The sequence below is a fragment of the Amblyomma maculatum genome, chromosome 2, assembly GCF_055883805.1.
Source record: "Amblyomma maculatum isolate TAMU_Amacu chromosome 2, ASM5588380v1, whole genome shotgun sequence".
In the NCBI taxonomy this organism is placed as follows: domain Eukaryota; kingdom Metazoa; phylum Arthropoda; class Arachnida; order Ixodida; family Ixodidae; genus Amblyomma; species Amblyomma maculatum.
In genome coordinates, this window is record NC_139345.1 from 147,064,263 (window position 1) to 147,086,717 (window position 22,455).

Sequence of the window (22,455 nt, forward strand, 5' to 3'; positions counted from 1 at the left end):
TGTTGGTTGGTTGGTTTGTGGGGTTTAACGTCCCAAAGCAACTCAGGCTATGAGAGACGCCGTAGTGGAGGACTCCGGAAATTTCGACCACCTGGGGTTCTTTAACGGGCCGGCATTGTATCCAGCAAAGCAGTCCTTTTCAACACAGAAAAACGCATTTTACACCTCTCACATGTTTTTGAGGCGATAGCTTCACTTCGCGATGTAAATCCAAGGTCTCCGTGCACAGGAATATGACCTTCAAGTTGAGCCACAGATAAAACCACGAAACACTTGTGGTATAGCTATGGTGACGCACACCATGGTCACAAACGTCAAGGTTAAAGGTCAAGGTCAAAAGTCAAAGCTACGAACTAAGATGTGGGCATATATTTCGGTGTCACGTGATAGCTGACGTCACATTGTGATTGAGTATATAAAGAGGAGAGACTTGTATAGACTTGACCTTTCAGAGAGAGTTCGTGCAGCCCTCACTGCAGGTGCGCCAAGCTGAAACCAGGACAAACATCACCGCAATCTCTTCATAACCATAGTCAAGGAAACATTTCAGCACATTAAAGAGCTTAACCAAGTGTAGCCATGTCCCAGGTAGCACAGAATGTGGGGCCCCAGTAGGTCCGATGTAGGCAAGTGGGGTTGGGGCAACCATCATAAAACCTGCATCGGTCCCCGATGGGGCAAAAGTGGGCAAGCCCAAATGGGGCTTGCCCCTGTTCCTCCTGCATGGGTCCCATAGCGGCATTGCTCGGGCTAATGCAAAGCACATTCCTGGATTCAGACCACAAGGGTCCCTTGTTGGATATTTGAGGGCAATCCAACCTAAATGTGGGCTTTTTATGAGATAGCCCTCATAGATCCGAAATAAGGCCGTCCCCATTAAATCTTTGTGGGACAAGAAAACGGACATACCCACATGCTGCCCCAATCGGCCCCTTGTACGCTACTTGCGGGCAGGTGAAATATGATTAAGAGCTCAATTTGGACAAGCCCTCGTGAAGCCCAGATCAGGCTGCCTTAGCAAAATCGCTTTAGGTCCCACATAGGCTGTAATGGGGTTGGAAGGCGGGCGTGCCCGCATGGTACCAAAATCGGTCCCTTGTGGAGACCTTGAAGGCGCGTGCAACAGCAGGTAGGCTCTAGGTTCAAAAACAACACCCAGCCCAACTGGGGCTGCCCGCATAAAACTGCTTTATATCCCACATGGGCCGTAAGGAGGCTGGAAGGCGGGAGGGCCCCATGATACCAAAATCGGTCCTTTGTGGGGAATTTGAAGGCACGTGCAACAGCAAGTGGACTTTAGGTTCAAAACCAGCACCCAGCCTAATTGCGGCTGCCCACACAAAACCGCTGCAGGTCTCACATCGGACGCAATGGGGCTAGAAGGCATGCGTGCAATTCCGTAATCATTCTTTCCAACCTTTATTTGTATTACATGTTGCCATAAATTACTATTATATATGATTTGTATAACAGTTGTTGCGATATTTAGTCGGTTAGAAATTTACGTGGCTTTAGTTCTCACGCTCATACAACTTACGCTAAAAATACTAAAACAAACTGATTGCTAACTGTTGCCCCTTATGTGGTTGCTGTGGACAGCCTGCAACACTCAGCATAGTATTACTCTTCAGAACACACATCTCCGTAGCCTGAACATGAAGTCATTTAGGCTAGATGAATGTTATGAATTATTGCAAAATTTAATATTGTGGCTGTTTAGAAAGTGCAGACATCTATAAAATAATTACATAATTATGTGCATAAATATTTATTGAGAAAACTTGGACTAGGGCTGTCCATTAATTTCAAGCGTCTGACCCCTATGAGAATAATCTGGGCAAGCCCAAGTGCTGCTTGCGCTGTAGAACCCGCATCGGTCCTATGTTATTATCTGAGGGGCTAACCGAAATTAAAAAAAAATGTTCATTCAGAGCGGCTGCCCAAATCTGTCCAATGTAGGACCATCGGGGGGAGTTGACGGTATGTGCCCTTTTGGCAATGCCGGAAAAATGTGGGCAGCCCCGCAAGGACTTCCTGCATCGGTCCCTAGTGTGGCCCATCGGGGCTTTGTCGACAGCCCCCTTCAAGCCTACGTCGGCCCCTCTTGCAGCACCCACATTGAGCCCACCGCGGCTGTCCTGCATTGCCTACATCGGACCCACCGGGGCCCACCCTTCATAGCCCACTTTGTGCTACCTGGGATGAGGGAAGCTATCGGGTACACACTATGTTTATCCGTAGCAAAACTGCGAGCACATTTAGAGCGCAGCTCTTTGGCGTCCGTTCCTGCGCTTCGCGTCGTCGCCGTTGCCCTTCCTAACCAGCTCCGACCCCGGGGCAGTGCGTTGCCCCGGATGCGGAGCTGGTTACGAGGGACCACTGCGACGGCGCATGCTACTGGCATCCTTTCTCTTGCACAACCAAGCCGAAACACATTTCCGCCGCCGTTCGCCACTGCGTGTCGCTACGGATGTTGTCGCAGGGGGGTCATACAAACCTTGTTCGGTTGACTTCGACTCGTTTTTTACTCTATTAGTCTTCATGTTCTTTTTTTCGTTTGTTATAATCGACGTCACGGCAACATCTATCTTCGACTGTAGCAAAGGAAGCTCATTTGTGTTTTGAACATTCACTTCTTGTGCGTGACGACGGCACTTAGAAAAATCGGATTGCCCATTTTATTGGTTTATATTCACCTTGCAGTAGGGCATGACCTGATCAGCTAAGCCTGGGCCATACCGCCCTTGCACCTATTCAAGAGTGAGACTATCGATCGCTGAAGATTTGAAGTTCTCTTTTCATCCTCATTCTTCTTGCTTACATGTACTATAATTGGTTCGCACCCGACCCCGCCCGACGGCAGACGAACTCTATTGCCCTTCGAAATTACGAGGCAGACTTTCCCGTCCTAACGCACGGGGCAAGCATCACACTGGTTTATCGATTTGTCATTCGGCAGATTTTCGGCTCTCCTGTGGCGTGCAGTTCGCAATTAACTCTGTCAGAAACATTTGCTTCTTTATAAGGTCGTCCGCTATTCGCAGTCGCGTAAAAAACATGTCCATTTCGTCGACTGTGGTTGTTGCAAAACGTTCCACTACTGCGGCCCCCGGGCCATCTGTTTTCATGCCACCGAGAGTTACGAATCCTCCAGTCCTAATCCCAAATCAAACGCCAAGTCCATTTAGGTAGCTTGGAAAACGTTCTCCAAACCAATTGGACTGGGCTTTGATAAAAATATATTGTCTAAATGTGCACATCCGCAAAAACGCCATCATGTGTTCATTTTTTGAGTATTCGATTTTTTGCGCCCAGCAATTAGAAAATTAATGAATACTGGCCCCACGATGTGTCACATATCTCGTTTTTGCTCTGCTGTAATTTCTAAAAAGTCTAAAAGCTGCAGGTTATTGCGATACTCCTGGAACCTGTTCCGGGTCATGCGGCGAGTAACGAAAAGTGATCGCGTTTCCCGTGACCAATACAGATGGAATTGAGGAGGGGTCGAAATATCCATCAGTAGGTGTATATTCCCGAGCTTCCTTCTCTCAAGTCTGTCTATGCGCACTGATCAATGATTTCATTTCTTAATGGAATGGAAATTCGTTTGCACAATGAGCTGCCTCCATAATTACAAAATACGGCTGCGGTGAGAGAAGCTCACGCAAAACGATACCTGCTTGATGCTCGCTATCTGGGACATTGCTGTTTGCAAATCTGTAACGCATACCAAAAAGTGCTTTGTTTAAATGCACATTAAACTAGAAACATTTTATTATATAAGGGCTCGGTAAATTCATAAAGCAGGAAATTTACTCCAGGAAGCAGCAAAAACTTAAGTTCCTGGCCTCAGGTGCTATTTTAGGCTTTTTTTGTGGACTCTTTTTTTTTCTGTATGCAAGCTTGCCATAAGGCATATTATAGAAACTCATGTAAATGATTTTCTGTACGGAGCAGACTCCCGCTCGTAGCGTTGTCAGTGAGCCATTTAAAAAAGACCTCTTCCCTTGTTGTAGTTGTAGATGGCACATCACTTTTTGAAACGAGGAATAACGTTTTCTGAAGTCCTGCAATGCGACCAAATAGGCAGTTTTTCAACACCGATTAAATGGGAGCGAATTATGTTTGCACGAACTTGGGTGGAAACGCGACATCTCTATATGAGAGGGTGCAGAGCTTATTCACGTGACGTCATTGCAGCCTTCCTGTTTTTTATTGATTTATAAAAATGGAAAGGCGCGGTAACTGTCTCACTTGTCTTCTGTGAACGCTTCAACCGCGCCTTGGTTCGAACCCGACCGCGGCGGCTGCGTTTCGATGGAGGCGAAACGAAGTGGCGTCCGTGTGCTGTGCGATGTCAGCGCACGTTAAAGATCCCCAGGTGGTCGAAATTACTCCGTAGCCCTCCACTACGGCTCCTCTTTCTCTCTTTCCACTTTCATTCCCACCTTCCTCCCTTCCCTTACGGCGCGGTTCGGGTGTCCACAGAGCAAGTGTGACAGTTACTGCGCCTTTCCCTTCCTGTGAACCAATTTAAAAAAAAAATTCAACCGCGCCTTAAGGGAAGGGATGAAGGTGGGAGGGGAAGGGGAAAGAGGAGGAGGAGGAATCAACATTTATTAAGCCCGAAATAATTCGGTGGTGCATGCTTGCACCAGACGGGGTGGTTCCCTAGTTGCGGGACCCATATGTTTCCAGCAGCTCCTGGCCCCTGTCTGTCAGTTCGAGCTGGATCGATAGGGCGGGCCTGGACAACAAGGTCTCCCATCGCTCAAGGGGTTGGGGATTGGGGGTGCTGGCGGGAAGGGAGGAGGGGGGGTTTTGAGTTGTTTGCATTCTGCCAAAACGTGCGGCAGGGTGCCCTTTTCTTTTTTACAAAAAGGACAGAGCATGTCGTGTTCCGCAGGGTACATGCGGCTCATCAATACGGGATGCGCAAGCGATCCCGCCTGCGCTCGGCGCAGGATCGTCTGTTGTTGCCTGGTGAGCTTGGGGTGCGGTTCTGGCAGTCTGCACCTTTCCTCTCGGTACATACTTGTAATTTCCCGAAAGCTGGTAACCGGATGCGGTAGCTCTTCCGGCTCGTTCTCGCCCCGGATTGACATTTCTCGGGCATGGTAGTCTGCGATGATGTTGCCTGCTACCTGCGAGTGAGCCGGGACCCACACGAGCTCTATAGCTCTTCCCGGAGGCTTGCACTTGGATAGAATGGCTCGGGCCGCGGAGGATATTACCCCTCTGCGGAAGCTTCTGTAGGCTGTCTTTGAGTCAGTGACCACGGTGTCCACGCTCGGCTGTGCGAGTGCGAGGGCCATGGCCGCTTCTTCTGCAACTGCGGCGTCTGTTGTCTTTATGGACGCGCTGACGATCAGCCTGTCTTTTGACGTAACCACCACTGCTGCACGGTCACTGTGTTTTCGGAGCGAGGCGTCCGCGTAGAGGACCCTGGGGTTCTCTTCCAGCTTCCGGGCTATGGCTTTGGCCCGCGCGGTGCGCCTCTCGTCGTCCTTGCCCGGCGTCATGTTCCGGGGAAGGGGTTTGGTCTGAATGGCCGTCTTCCAGTCTTCCGGAAGGGCTTCCTTGAGGGGTACTGGCTCAATCTGCCATCCTATCTTGCGTAAGACGGCTCGTCCGTGTTTCGTATGACTAAGCCGGATTCTCTGATTAGACAGGTGGGCTTCAATGAGCTCCTCCACCGTGTTGTGGGCGCCCATGTCCAGCAGTCTTTGTGTGGACGAGTATATGGGAATGCCCAGTGCTTGCTTCGTTGCCTTACGAAGCACCGTGTTTAGGGTGTCCCTATTCGCCTTCGTCAGCTGGAGATAGGGGGCGGAGTAGGTAACCCGTGACACGACGAATGCGCGTATCAGGCGCATGACATCGTCCTCTTTGAGGCCTCGGTTTCTATTAGATACCCTTCTGATCATACTGAGTATCTGTTCGGCTGTAGTTTTGATCTTTGTGACGGCGGCGTGTGCCTTCCCGTCGGCCTGAAGTAGTAGGCCGAGGATCCTAATCTGCTGTGTTGGCTTGATAGCCGTTCCGTCGATGGTGACGATCACGTTCGGCGGCAGCTCTTTCTTGGATTTTCCCGGTTGGATAATAAGCAACTCTGATTACTGGGGAGCGCAGCTCAGTCCGCATGACTTTGCGTACTCGTGCACGGTTGTTGCCGCCTTCTGCAAGGCTTCCTCCATCCAGGCATCAGAACCGGCTCGAGCTGTCCACACCGTAATATCGTCGGCGTAGAACGCATGGTCCACGCCTTCGATTTGCTTGAGTAGACCGGGCAGGGGCAGGAGGGCCAGATTGAAGAGCAGGGGCGACAAGACCGATCCCTGTGGGGTGCCCCTATCACCCAGCTCGACAGGGTCTGACTTCTCCTCCCCTATTCTGATGGTCGCTGTTCGGTTTGACAGAAATTCTTTGATGTAGTCGAATGTCTTTCGGCCACACCTGGTCATATTCAGATTCCGCAACACGCTCGCGTGGGACACGTTATCAAACGCTCCCTTCAGGTCGAGGGCGAGTATCCCGCGCGGCGTGTGCCTCGTTGCCGGCTTGACGACCAGTTCGTGAAGTTGGATCATCACGTCTTGGGTGCTGAGATGTTGCCTGAAGCCGTACATCGTCTCCGGCATCTGATCTGTTTCATCGCGGTGCTTCTGCAGCCGGCGAAGGACCATACGCTCCATCACCTTCCCCGCGCAGGACGTGAGGGAGATGGGCCGCATGTTGTCTATCGTGAGGGCCTTGCCGGGCTTTGGAATGAAGCAGACCTCGGCGTCCTTCCATTCCTTCGGCAACCGCGAGCTCTCCCAGGCTTCGTTGATGTGCCCTAGGAGGCCGCGGGCCGCTTTACTGCTCATGTTACTGAGTAGTTTGTATGTTATGGCATCCCTGCCGGGTGCACTTTTCTTGTTACTTTGATCTATCGCTGTCCACAATTCCGTCATGGAAAACGGCCGGTCCAGGTCTTCGTTGTCGGGTCCTTCGTACCTCTCTGGCTCCGGGTACTGTCCCTTCTCTGTCTTTAGGTACTTCGCCTTCAGGTCTTCCAGGAGCCTGCGGCCGTCTCCCTTGTACATGTTCAATACTTTGGTAAGGTTGCGATTGGTCGCAGTTTTGCTACTCAGCGGGTCGATTAGATGCCTCAAGAGGCACCACGTCTTCCACGTCGAGAGCTTGCCCTGCAGGCCGTCGCAGGTCTTCAGCCAATTCTCCCTGCATAGTTTGGCCGCGTGCTCGGCGATCTGCTTGTTCAAGGCTGCTATGCGCTTGGCCAGCTTTCTGTTGTGCCGCTGACGTTTCCATCGCCGCGTTAACGAGTGCCGGGCCGCCCACATGTGGGTCAGTCTGGCGTCCACGTACGGTGTCTGCGAAGTCGTTGCGATTTCTTGGGTAAATTTTTGGGAAAGGAAAACAAAGAACCAATTGAGTCGACATTCATTTTGAAAGCGACAGACCAAAAAGAATGCATTGCTCTCCCCTGATGGGGCTGGTACAGGTTGGTCACCGCCGCTTGCGGCGGGGGCTAGTCTTACCGTATTTTTATCTGTTCTGGGCCCATTGCACAAGCCACACGGCTGTTGCGGTGCGCGTCTTTTTTTCCCTCTTCCTTTTCTTTCTTCTCTATATTCTCTTCTATCTGCAAGACGCAGCGGAGGTGGCTCAGCTACAGAGCCAGTAGCAGGCCCGTGCATTTTAACGCGGTAGCGTTAAGGAGCTCGTGTCGCAGAAAAGCCGGTGTCGTCGGCGTCCAGTGAGCGATAAATCCCGGCATGCACTTCATAAATAAAAAGCAAGTTCCAAGATGGGCTGAGTGGGAATCGAACCAGGGTCTCCGGAGTGTGAGACGGAGACGCTACCACTCAGCCACGAGTTTTTTTTTCTTTATTGCCTGTTTTGAGTTCACATCAATTCAAAAAAGATCCACAATAATGGTAAAACTCGCAACAACCAGACTTCGGCTGTCACGAAAGGTTTAAAATTTTTTGAGGACAGCCAGTTCATCGAGCACACTGATCCAGTCAGGTGGATCAGAAAGCACCCGATACGTTTCTCTAAGGAGCAGCACACTCTCGATAAAGTTCTCGCGTACAGAACGCGTATTGACATCTGCATGTTGCACTTGCATCCTTGTTTTCCACAGGCTGTGGAGGCCCAAGACCATGACTAAATCCAAAAGAATACCCTCACTCTCGACTGGAAGCAACCGTATGCCATACGGATCTAACGGAAGGTCTTTCTTTAGTGTTCTCTGGAGAACATCCCAGTGAAAGACTGGGTCCCAGCAATCCAGAAAGACGTGCTCGATTGTCTCTGGTTTTTCGATGCTTGAAAGCGGTACAAAAGTGCTTCTAGTGAATTCGGTGTTGCCTTAGAAACATGCCGCAGAACGTTATACTGCAGTGTATATCGGTAATTATGAGCATGTTACTTACAGAAGTCGCAGTTACACGAGTAGCGAAGTACGTTTCCGCTACATTTCTTCTGCGCTCTGCGCACATGCAGAGCCATCTTGCGGCAAACACAGAAGAACCCCTCCTCGCAATGTGCGGCGCTGCCCCGACACGTGGCGCGCCACTCGCCCCTGACGTTTCGCCGTGCACCCTCACAGGTTGTAGAATCAAGCGTCTTTCCTTTCTTTAGATCACTATCTTCGCTCACCCGCTTATCCCCTTCGAGCCGCGCGGGTACCGGTGCGAGGATACCCCAATACCCTTGCGTTTAGTAAGTTTTCTCGACGAGGTGCAATAACGCTATCGCGTTCCACTCTTGAAGGCGAAGCTTAAGCGTCCTCCAAATTTTGTTTTCCTTCTTCCTACAGCCACAACAACAACAACATTACACAGCACAAAATAGCAATAAAACTAACTTTAGCAGCGTTGTTACAGCAAGACAGCATCAGGGGACGTGCCGTTGCCACAGAACTTCCTGCGCGTGTAACGTGCCGTTTCTTGGGACAAAAAGTCGTCAGAATCCCTCGTGCAGTACGGATTCAAAAGATAGTATTTCTTGGGTTCAAACGCAGACATGGCATGTTCCTGTCGACAGTTTCGATCTCCCCACTCGCATTAAAGACCTAAATTTGATTATTTAAAATATATTAAGATGTTTAGTTTCACGTTTGCAATTGCGAATCTTTGCAGTAAATGCCGTCCACCGCCACGTTGAAAGCTTGTCTCTTCAATTGTTTTTATCTTTTATGGACAACCCATTTTTACGAGGTTTTGAATCCTTTAGCTGAAGTATCTGGTAGAGCAACAAAATGCAGAATTTAATATGAGACCGCGTCATAAAGTCGATTAGAGACAGGGGCAAGTTTCTCTTTTGTCGATAGCGCCACCTGTGCGCCATGAAGCCCTGCTATCAGGCCACATATGGAAGCCTGCAGTGTACAAGTATGCTGAACCTGAACCGCAGTAGGGGCATGGGCCGAGTTTTCTCAGGCATCGGTAAATAATGCGGCTTGTTATTTGCTGGTATTAACCTCAACGCAGCTGAGAGCGAAGGGAAAATGTTTCCTTTTTTAGCACCGTGCTTTCCAATTACGCCCTATACAGCTGCGTGCTTCCACACTGTGTGCGATATCAGTGTTCTGTGTAATAGCAACAGATGAATCAATAGCTCGAAAGGAGTGTCTATATTGTCCACATGAAGATGACAAGACGACCATGGGTGCCAAACGCATCGCTGAGGATGACGAACACTGAATAAACTCTAGGTCAAGAGCGATACCGGTAGAGGCAGCTTCTAGCCCAGGATAGTCATGAGGAGCTCCAAAAGTTAAGGTTGCCTGGATTTTAAAACTACTTACTGCAAAGAGCTCGGCAAGCCTTGGTAACACCCAAGGAGATCATACTCTCTGCCGCAGTCGAAGAAGCGACAAATGTGGAGGGAGGTGGGAAACGGAGACACACCCGGAAAACAATGAACCTGGACTGCACCGTATTGTGGCAGCTATTTTGTCCGGTTTATATGAAATTGGCGATATTACTTCAATATTCGAGTGAAATAGACATTTTTGAGAAGCAAAGGCATGATAGCGGTAACCTTTTCGGCTCTCTCGCTGCAAAAATCAATTCAACTCCACATATCTAGAGGTCGGATATACGCAACATAAGGGATTCACAATGCGCAGGGGGATTCTCTCAGAACTATCTATGCACATAATCTCGACGCGAAATGAAACGACTCGAAAGGCGCGCCTATATTGCCCACATGAAAATGGCAAAAGGGCGTGGGTGGCGAAAGCATCGCTGAGGATTAGGAACACTAAGGGAATGCAAAGTCAAGAACGATAGCGGTGGGGCCAGCTACAAGTACAGTCATGAGGAGCTCCAAAAAGTAAGGCAGTGAGAACTGCAGATCTGTTGAAGGCGTTATAGTGCTTGCGGGTTGCAAAAAGCAAGAAGCTGTATAAAAACAGAATGGTTGCTTCGCGGGCTAGTTGGTCCATATCTAACATGTATTGCAGCGCGAACCACAAGAAGGGACGACGACAGACAGAGTGAAAAGAGCGCTCTTTTCACTCTGTCTGTCGTCGTCCCTTCTTGTGGTTCGCGCTGCAATACAAGTTAGTTGTATAAAAGCTGCTAGGCACTTTATTGGGCGGCGGCCAGGCTGCTTACTGGCTGCGCTCATGCAGGTGCTCCCTTTTGTAGAGCTCTCTGACGGCACTTGCCGTTTCACTTATCACGCTCAAAAGAGACTGCGGCGGCGCATGGTACTTCCTCCGCCGAAATATGAAGAGTTACGATGACTAGTATCGGTCAAGCGGCTTCCTACCGCGTTGTGGGAACCGTCTCACAGCCTTTAATGAACTGCGAGAGGCACACCTGATGAACCAATACACAAGACTGTCTGGATGGATGGATGGAATGGATGGAATATAGGAGCGTCCCCTTTGAAAGGGGGTGGTAGCAGTAGCTATCATGCTCATTTTTCTCCATATATCTTAATTATTGATTTAGAATGGTTAACTAAACCATCATTCTATTTATTAAATTTTGCTCCTACATTACTAACATTATGTCACTTCTCTGCTTTTAAGCCACCAATCTTCCAGCCGTTTTTTGCTAGTTTCCACCGCCGGTTTATTCACCCGGCCACTATTATCTCTAAACTCCAGAGCTTCAGGAACAGTGATTGCGCCTGCATCAACTTCCGGATGGATACCATTGCATTCGAGTATAATATGGTCAATTGTTTCACTGGAGTTTCCACATACCTACAGCACATGCGTCATCTCCATTGTTAAACTTCTTTGTGTAGCTGCGTGTTCTAAGGCACCCTAATCTAGCTTCAAAAAGTAGGGCACTGCCTCTTGAGTTATCAAAGAGATCTTCCTTCCTGATCTGCATTTTCCACTTTCGGTATAATTCCACACTCTGTTTTTTTTCCATCGAATTTATCCAATTTTTACCTTCTGTGTTTTTCACCTGTTGCTTAATGCTCTTTATTTCTCCGTCCTTGTTACTAACATACTTACTAGTTAGCTTCCTAGTTCTTTTCCTCCATTGTGAATCAACGCTTTTTAGGTACAGGTATTTAAATACCTTAGCTGCCCATCTGTTACTGTCCAATTTCCTCAGGCGTTCCTCATATAATATTTTACTCTGAGCTTCCCGTACTTCGAAAGATGCCCAGCCCATATCTCCCTGTACCGCCTCATTTGTAGTTTTGCCGTGGGCACCTAGTGCTAATCGTCCAACGGATCTCTGATTTGTTTCTAATGTCGACTGTACCTCTGATTTTAGGCACAAAACCGCATTTCCGAAAGTAAGTCCGGGCACCATAATTCCTTTCCAAATACCCCTCAATACCTCATACCTATTGTATCCCCACAATGCCTTATGCTTCATTATCCCGGCATTCCTTCGCCCTTTGGCCTTAAGTGATTGCTCATGCTTTCCAATGTATGCCAATCCTTTGTTTACCCATACCCCCAAATATTTATATTCTGCTACTCTAGGTATTTCAAGGCCTTTAATTTTAAGACCCTGATCAGTGAGCCGTTGAAAATCATCAGACCCGACTTAACTGCGCTGAAACTGAAGCCTAGAGCGTCCCCTTCGTCTCCGCAATACTTAACTAGGGTTTGCAATTCTTCCAGACTCTCAGCTAGCAGCACAATATCGTCTGCATACATCAAACCGGGGAGGCGCTGCTCTACCGCCTTTCCACCTAATCTGTATGACAGGTTAAAACCTAGGTTACTGTCTTGTATCCACCGTTCCAGGTTTATCATATAAAGCATGAACTGCACCGGTGATAGAGGACAGCCTTGTCTTAATCCTTTACATACTTTGACATCCTCCTTACTTCTTATCCCTTCCCACGTAATTTCTACTTTGTTATCCCGGTATATTTCCTGTAGGAACTCTATTATCTCATAACCGCTACCTTCTTCTTTTAATATGTTCCACAGGAGTTCCCTGCTTACGTTGTCATACGCCCCGTTTATGTCCAGGAAGGCCAAATACAAAGGTCTATTTTCCACTCTAAATATTTCGATGCATTCGGTAAGTACGAACAGGCAATCATCTAAGCGCCTACCATTTCTAAAGCCGTTCTGAAGTTCTCCGAGTATCTTGTTACTTTCAACCCATGCTTGCACCTTTAATTTCACCGCCTGCATGGCTAACCTGTACATTACAGATGTTATGGTAATCGGCCTGTAGGATTTTATGTGCATCCTTTCTCCTTTCCCTTTATAAATCAAATTCATTTTACTCTGCCGCCAGCTGTCCGGAATTTGCTTATTCGCTATGACTGTTTCCAAAGCTTTAACGCCCTAAAACGCTGCTAGGGCGCCGCCTCTTTATCCGACTACGCATCTACCACTCAGTACATTCGGAAGAGCGCCTATATATCCCAGGAAAGTGGATATGTCTAGCACGTACGCCATTTTCCGGCCACCATGGCACGAGAAGACCATAGTGGCAGACGTCTCGCGCAGGCTGGAGCCTTGGCTTTCCACTGCGGACAGAAAGATAGATTCTTCTACGTGGACGCCTCCAGCCCGCGCCATGAGAGTTGGTACATAGCCGCAGTCGTCCACCAGAACACTGTAATAAACGGACTCATATTCCGTGCACATAACATAACACACTCGGAAGAGATTTCCATCAAGCTAGCCGCCGCAAATCAGGACTAACGGGTCATCATGACCGACTCGAGGGGTGCCTGCCGCAATATCGAGCAGGGGTAGACAACTTTTGACTACACCTGCCCTCTACAGAAACAAAAAAACCAAAAGAGCCACAAGCTGCATATGACCGAAGGAAGGGTCTTAGGGAACAGCTGGAATCTTCAGACCAAGAACAGCAAAAGCCATCGAATTCCTGGCATCTCACTAAGAAGCGACAATTGACTACGAGCCAAACATTGTCTAGTCAGCCTGGCAAAAAGAATACGCAACCCCATCATCCTCCAAGTCGCGAGGACTTCCCCCCTCTGTCACCGGCAAATCAAGAGACTGCACGACACCCCCCCCCCCCGGACCAATGTCTGGCATCGAGAAGTTCAGGAACAGCCAGATGCCCCACGTCCGCTTCTCAAGCCAGCTACGCTCCCACCACCGGGTAAGCCGAGCCCGCCACTTCCTATTTCTCCTCTCAAACCTTTCTCTTACACATCTCTAGATTCCACACCAGTTATCATATCTGAGAATTATATGCACCACATAAAAGATCGGAATGAGCCTATTATCTGGTACCTTGCGAAGAAATTTCCGCCATTTTCGAACTCATGAATGCCCTCCTTAGCAATCTTCTTCAGGATGATGAACGCATGGAATTTCTAACTCCTGTTCTCAAACAGCCCCATCCATCTACATCCACTGAAGCAACTGTTGCACCCTCTTCCGTCTCTTCCAAGAAGGGTGCTAACGTAGCTTAAGAATGGTTGTGGACAATAACGTACACGTTGTACAGTGGAATAGCAGAAACCTGAGTACCAGACGAACACTCTTTGTACAATAGCTACTGACTTTACCCTCACAGCCTCACGTCATTCTCATTCAAGGATTGCGTGCTCTTAAAAGTATTCCGGGCTCTACCGTGCCCTGCGTGCAGCGCATGATAGCGAATGTGCCCCATTAGTGAGCAAGTACATTCGCCAGAACATCTGATTTGAGGCCATTGACATCCACTCTAGTCTTGAACGTCAGCTCACGGTATTTACTCTGTATTCTGATCACTCATCACGGCCTTTATCCATTATAAAGTTTATTAACCCGCCTAGAGAGTACACGCTTTTCAAACCGCTCATGTACTTCAAAGTTGTTTCGAGACTCCGACTTCTTGATAGGTGGGAACTTTTAATGCCTCTAACTTTAACGCACCTTCCGAACTGGTCGCACACTCAACGATGCATTAAACGGAGATAAATTAACTGTTTATAGTACCCCGAACTCCATTACTTGGGAATGTTACAGGCACCAACAATCCACCATGCTAGACCTAACAGTGGGCCGCAGACTGCGAGACGTCACTTGGCAGGTTGCAGGTGAAAAACTGCTCAAGTGCGATTATTCAAATCATTGTCCGTAGCCGTACCCGTCCGCGTAAGCGTAAAATTTCTCACACAAACTGGAATACCTTTCGCACTATTTGCGACACCTTTCATGCTACTGGCAGTCTTCAGAGCTGGACAAACGCACTCAAGCATGCCCAGAAACAAGAAACGCAGAAGAGTTCCACTTCAGCCCCGTCAGATAATCCGGACCCTTACTTTGTACGCATCTGGAAGAGGCGGTAACGACTCTTGCGCACCCTTCACACTCAGCCCAACAATTCTCGCCTATCTGACCATGTCACCGAATTGACGCGACAGGTTAAAGAACACTGTGTTACACTTGAGACGAATCAAAGGAAAAACAATTGCAACACCATCAACTGCACTAAATCAAAAAAGAATATTGCACTTAGAGAACTCCTCGGGCCTCAACAGGCTCCTGTTCCCACTCTCGAGAAGCGCTATTCGCAACTTGGCGCGGATGCCTTACCAGCCCAACTCCGCGATCTCTACATTCCTCCTCCCCTACTTAGAATTTATCTTCCGTACACTGGGGCTTCCAATACAGAACTCGATAAGCCGTTTACCCTCTGGAATCTTGACTGGGCACTAGAACAGCTAAAGCGGAAGTCAGTCCCAGGTGAAGACCAGATTACGTACTCAATCATTCTAAATCTCTCTGACAAAGACAAAGAACATTCCCTGAACATTATAAACTTACATTGGGAAGAAATCACACTCCCAGCATCTTGGGAACAATCACTCATAACCCTACTTCCAAAGCCAGGCAAAAAAACTGCGCTTCAAAACCTCCGCCCAGTTGCTTTAACGTCATGTCTGGGAAAAACCATAGAACGGATGGCGCTCAATCGGCTCGAGGCTTATCTTGTATCCACAGATTTCTTCCCCCTCAACAAATTAGCTTATGCTATGTTGTGCCATGTAACTTGATACAAGTTTTTAAGTATGAAAGGCACCTCTGATGTGGATGGAACCTGGTCCGTAATTTTGAGACTTGCGTACAGTTGCCCAAGCAATTATTTATTCACACTTTAACTAATTGTCGAAGTATATTTGATTGCTCACTGCTTTAAGCATGCTACAGGCTTAAAGTGTGATACCCAAAGTTGCTTAGCACCGTCATAAACCAGTCAACAAATTATTTTCTACAAAGATAATAGTAGCAAAAGGTTACAAGATAAAAATTTTGAAATAGGCCAGAGAAATAAGTTGTATATGCGGCCAACTACTGGCGCGCAACAGGCGTTTTTATTTTGGAATTCAGTGTAGTAATTAGGGTATTTTTCTTTTTACTAAGTATTATCTTTAGACAATAAAGTGATTTTCAAAGTTGAAGACCACCTTCTGAAACCCCCATTACATTTAAGTTCGATAAAGAAGGTCTCACGTGTATCATTTTTCCCAGCTCTAATGAAAGCCCGCGCAATACAAAAATATCAGATGACTAACGCAGTCGTGCGCCACGATTGTTGTGCGCTCAACCGTGGTTTGAGTGAACTATAGCTGTGGCCGTGACTCGACAACCCAGTCCCAGCGGTAGGCTGATATGTTGGCAAGGGTTAAAGCCAGCGTGGTGAGCGGACCAAGGAACCATCGCCGACATATTCGCCTGCCGCTGCAACGGGGTGGTCGAGTCAAGGCCGCAGCTGATTTCATTCACTAAAATTCAGTTTGGGAGCAGCACAATCGTGGCGCACGACTGCGTTAGTCGCATGATATTTTTTTTTTATTTCGCGGGCTTTCTTTGTAGCTTGTAAAAACGATGCACATTAGGCTTTCATTATCGGCAATAAATTAAATGGGGGTTTTAGAAGGCACTCTCTAACTTTGCAAATATATTTATTGTCAAAGGACAATAGTTCGTAAGTTAGAAAACATATTTTAATTACTAATTAGCTAATTGCAAAATAAGGAATGTCTGTGGTACGCCATATAGTTAGCAGCTGTATAGAAGTAGTTTCTCAGGCCCACCTAAAATGTTTCATTTTTTAACCCTTGGCTAAAGTTAGCTTGGACACCCTATATATCTCAAGTGGTCATTTTCACGTCCTGAAGAAATCCCGCGAAATATAAAACATTCACATGGCGATGCACTTGCGCATCGCTATTGTGCTACTCTCATGCATCCAATTAATGCAACACTTGAAAATTAACAGGCATTTGCAAACTCTATAGAAAAGCAATAGAAGTAGCCTGGATAAGTTCTTTACAGCAGAAACACATGGTAGGAAGACCTTTGCGCGCTGTAGCTTCTGAAGCCGGAAGTTGGTTAATGTCTGTAGTGCTGTTTTTTAAATGATGATGGAAACGTTTATTTAGAGCCACAATACTTAAGACGAGATGAAAACTGGTCGGGTCCTTATTGCGGGACACCATTTATGAAAGAATTTGAAAAGTTTAGATGTAGACGACCTGTTTCAGGCAAACAATTGCGATGCTGTGTTGAATTTATTAAAGCAGACAACGGACGTCAGTTTCACAGCTTTTCTATATACAACAAAGATCTTTATTATTCTTTGCCGAATATTACTTTCCTTTCTGTTTCCATGGATGGATTTTTATGGTGCTATTGCATTTCATAATGAGTAGGGTTTAAGTTGAGCTGATTTTTTTGGAGTCATTTCTATGTACCGAATATTCACTTTTGTCTGCTTTGACAAGAAAAAAAAAACCTGCTTACGTCCAAAAACAGGGTATTTGCACTGTATAGCTGTACTGTACTGTATACTCTACTGTATATCTCCTGTATTGAGAAACCTGTTTTAGCTCATTGCGGCAGGAAGGTTTCCGCTAACTTACATAGTGTTGACACTGAAAGGGGTGTTTGTTTTGTAGGGATTTTGAAGTACTCTTAGACCGAACGACAAATGGGAAATATTTTAGTATGTTTCTGAAGATGATTAGAGTGATTGTACATACGTCACTCACGAGGTACCCGAGAACAGTGGCATCAAGTTTCTTCATATCAGAATCGTCTTTCAGCCAAGTCACGCATGTTTGGTATACGAACCAGGAGCCAACACGTACCTGTAGACATTTTCATCAGCATACTGGAAGCTTGTGAAAGGAAGCACAGCGCAATCATGCCTCTAGTAAGTGCTTGACAAGGAAAGTCATTATTTGATGCAAAAAATCATGACTTTTCTGCCTCAAATTACAAGGTCATGACATGTGGCCAGTCATGTCATGGCCAAGACAATGACAACGTTCTGACCTTGGCCCTTTGACCTTTCACGTGACTTTTCAAATAAGGTTTGCCGGAGAGATGAATGGGGCGGAGCTTTGGGACTGGTCACGTGATTGGCGTCACAGCGCGCCATTCCGTGACGAAAACCGTCATGACGCCTACTGCGGCCGGAGTATATGAACGCGAAACAACCGCGCTTTGACTCAGAGCCAACCATGGTAGACAACCGAGACGGCAATGCGCTTAGCGCTCTGCAAGGATGTCATTTAGCGTTTGGTACTTCCGATCATCCTGTTTATAGCTTGCCGTGAAAACATAAAGGCGAAAAATAGCGAGACCAAACGAGCTAAACGGGCTGCTTAAACATCGGAACAACGAGAGGAACGACTGGCCATGCGGCGCCGCCAAAACGTTGAACAGCGGCTGCATCAAGCAGCCGCAGAATGAAGAGTTCTACCATGCGTAAAATATTGTGAAGCTTTCGCGGAATACCATATTTAACTATGCTACATCTCTGCTAATTTTCAATGCGCAGTTTTTCATGATTTGTTTACTAATGTCACAGAAACGCAAATTCGCTATATCCATAATTTTTCACGTAAAACGCACTATAAGGGAACAAAAGAAGAGTGAAAGCGTTAAGAAAGAAAGAGATTTGCTGTAGTGGTAGGCTATGAAGTAATTTTGACCAACTGGATAACTTTAATGTGCATTGACATCGCACAGAACACGGAGGCCTCTCCATTTCCCCTCCATCGAAATACAGCCGGCGGTGATCAGGCTCGAACTAGGGTACTCTGGAACAGTAGTCGGCCATCTTAACCACTGCGCCACCACGGCGGCTGGTATTCCGAAAGGAAGACGCTGTATGTTTATGCTTGGACACCACGGAAGGTGGGCACCTACACAGCCACGTCAAGCTCATGTTTTTATATTTTTGTAGCGAGAGCTACATTGGGCTACCATAATGGGGCGGGGATAGGTAGGTCACCGCCGCTTGCGGCGGGGGCTAGCCTGCCACTGAATTTTTATCTGTTGTAGGCCGTCATTGCACCCGCCCCCCGCTTCGGTGCTGGTGGACAACGGCCGCTGTTGCGGCGCGCGTCTATCTTTCCCTCTTTCTTTTTCTTTCTTGTCTATTTTCTCTTCTTTCTGCCCCGCCGGGGTGGTGCAGTGGTAAGACGCCCGACTACCGTGCCGGAGTACCCGGGTTCGAACCCGACCTCAGCGACTGCGTTTCGATGGAGGCGAAACGAAGAGGCGCCGTGTGCTGTGCGATGTCAGCGCATGTTAAAGATCCCCAGGTGGTCGAAATTACTCCGTAGCCTCCACTACGGCTCCTCTTTCTCTCTTTCCACTTTCACTCCCACCTTCCTCCCTTCCCTTACGGCGCGATTGAGATGTTCACATAAAACCAAGTGAGACAGTTACCGCGCATTTCCCTTCCTATAAATCAATCAATCAATCAATCTCTTCTGTCTGCACGAGGCAGCGGAGGTGGCTCAGGTACAGAGCCAGTAGCAGGCCCGTGCATTTTTTTTTCTTTCATCCTACAGCCACAACAACAACACGGTGGACAGCAGAGGCCAGTTGTGCGCATCCGCCGTTACCATGGCAATCGAAGAGGAGCAGCAGGTGCGGCGAACGGTTCGCCGCGACCACGCTCCCTCTCCACCATCAGAGCCGCGCGTGACGTCACGCGTAGGAACTGAAGCCAAGTTCATAACGACAACAAAACTGCCATTCGAAATTTTGGAAATGGGACGATGTCGCTGGAGGTAGCCAAAATCCTCACGCAAAGAACGCAGAATCGGATAATTCAGTTAATTTGGACACCCGCTCACTCTGCCGTCCCTAGTACCGAGGCGGCTCATGAGCTAGCCCGAGCTCTCTACTTCCGGGTAGCCGTCGAGCCCCCGAAAACTGGGCATACGAAGAGCGTCTGCAAAAATACGGGGAAATCATTGATCATTATAAATTAGAACGTAGACTGGTACCCCCGCAAGATATTAGCCTAAATAATAGAGAAACTGTCGCGTGGAGGCGGCTACAAACTAATACGTTCATGAACCCAGTCTGGGCGTTTCACGCGCTACCAGCCCTTAGGGCCAATGATCTATGCAAACAGTGTGAAGCGAGAGGTACCCTCGACCACATAATTTGGGACACCACAATCTCCAGGGATAGGTCTACTGTGCCGGAGTTCCCGGGTTCGAACCCGATCTCGGCGGCTGCGTTTCGATGGAGGCGGAACGAAATGGCATCCGTGTGCTGTGCGATGTCAGCGCACGTTAAAGATCCCCAGGTGGTCGAAATTACTCCGTAGCCCTCCACTACGGCTCCTCTTTCTCTCTTCCCACTTTCACTCCCACCTTCCTCCCTTCCCTTACGGCGCGGTTCAGGTGTCCACAGAGCAAGTGTGACAGATACTGCGCCTTTCCCTTCCTGTGAACCAACCAACCAGGGATAGGTCAAAATATTACAAGTAGAGAACCCCGGGATAGCCTGCTGCGAAGCGCGGACCCTGCGATCCAGCACCGCATCGTCCATCTCGCGGAAGAGGCCGCAACAAGCCAAGGGCAACCTGCCAGCCTCTAATCCGCGGGCGCACGACTCCCCGTCTTCCCCGGCACGCGTGCCGGGGGCGGGGAAGAGGACGCCCATTTCCGATGGAAACAAAAGTATTGAAACCAACCAACCAGTTGCGTGCATGCCCCGATCCCATGGTAACCAGAGAGACCCCAGGTGCGCGGCTTACTTTGTCGCCGCCTCGCCGTACGCCGCCTGTCACCCGAACAGCGCGTCGCATGCGAAGCACTGCATATTAAAGACGGAGAGGAATTAGGCGGCTGTATCACCACGTTTGACATGGTGAAGCCAGACAGAAGGCGCTGCACTCAGGGTTGGATGAACAGTGACGAGGGCCTGGTTCAAAAAACTTTAAAAGGGCCTTTATAGCCCTCTGCCACCCTGCCCCACCCTATATTGTCATGTTTGAGACATGACTCGTTTTCAAATTTATTACAGAGAACACATACCATATTTAGAGTAAAAAGAACTGCAGCCATAGCCTTGGTCAGCGGCTGCGGTTCTTTTTACTCTACTACTATGCCTGACCAGACGAACTTTCGTCGACTCCTTGAATACACACTATAATTACTCGAACAATATGTGGACTGTATTGAACATCGGCTGAGCGTGTACGTTCCCGCAGAGCACACGGACAGACTGGCATCTAAATTGAGCCCGTCTGAAGACGAACTCAATTTAGATGCCAGACGCATATCCTCCCTCAAATATCAGAACGCAAATTTGTGACAAATAAATTTTATGAGCCGTTATTTTGTGGCTGGTACGATAGCGCAGAGCGTTTGCCAGCATGTGACCACAGACGAAGTAGAGGATGGGTCTTGCTCATAAGCTGTTCCCTAATTTTTGCCGCCAATGCACTACCAATCACATAATAGTTTCGGGAATTCATCCAGCAAGACAAACGCAAGGTCTCCTGAGGCAGTGATGTTACAGGAACTGCGATAATATATTCTACAGAACAGTAAATAATTCTTATTACTGAAAACACTTTCACAATTCTAGGCGCAAATGTTTTTCGAATTGGTGGCGCCTGTACAAAATGACATCGCTACTGAACTGGCATAAAATTAAACCTTTATCACGCTCAAATATTCAGTAACATACATTTTCATTTTTACAGGTTCCACGACATTTGCAAAAACGATATATGTGTTTTGCACATAATCCTTACTTCTAATACGTCTCAAATCGGATCAGTCGACCTGGGACGTTAAACCCCATAAACCAACCAGAAGAAAGCTGTTTTGCATGTGCCACATACCTTTCCTATTTAAATTTACAGAATAAATTCACATTCCATCTAGAAGCCACCGCCCTAGACGGCAGTTGGAGAAAAATTAAGTGGACACATAAGCTCCACATTTAAGGGTATCTTAAGACAGCATTGTTTTAAAATGGGGTTTAGATGCAGGTGAAACGGAGAGGCGTTCGTGTAATGTGGTCAGCGCACGTTCAGCGTTGCAGTCGCGCAGCGGTCAGCAGCGAAGATCCCTAGATGGGCGAAATTACTCCATAGCCCTCCACTACAACTCATATTTCTCTCTTCCCACTTTCACTCCCCCCTTCTTCCCTTCCCTTAGGGTCCGACTCAGGTTTTCCTGAATAACGACGTGGAAATCAGGGATGGGCGAAGAAGATACTCTTCGACTGGTGCATGCTTTCGTCGTAAGCTACATCGTCTAAGCAGCACTACCACCGTCTCAAGAAGTTTGACATCAAGAACCTCGACGCCTACAAGGAAGCCCTGGGCCTCCCTCTTACGAGATCGACGGACCGGCTTTTACGACTAGGTGTCCACAACACGGTAGACAAGCTGATAGAGGCACACCTCGCGGCGCAGGTGGTACGACTCTCCACAACTCTGACTGGCAGACAAGTCTTAAACGACTTAAAATCAATTGCCCCCGACAGCTAGACCGCAAAAGCGACATCCCAGCCTCATGGAATGAACAATTTAAGGGAACGTCTTCGCCAAAAAATATACACTTCGATTTTACCAGCCAAGATGACACGCGCGAGCGGAAGCTATAAAAAGGCACTACGGCGGGCGCGAGGGCGTGTTCTATGTCGATGCTGCGGGTCCTGAACTGGGAATGGCCGCCGTTGTTGTAATGCACCAAAATCAAACAGTG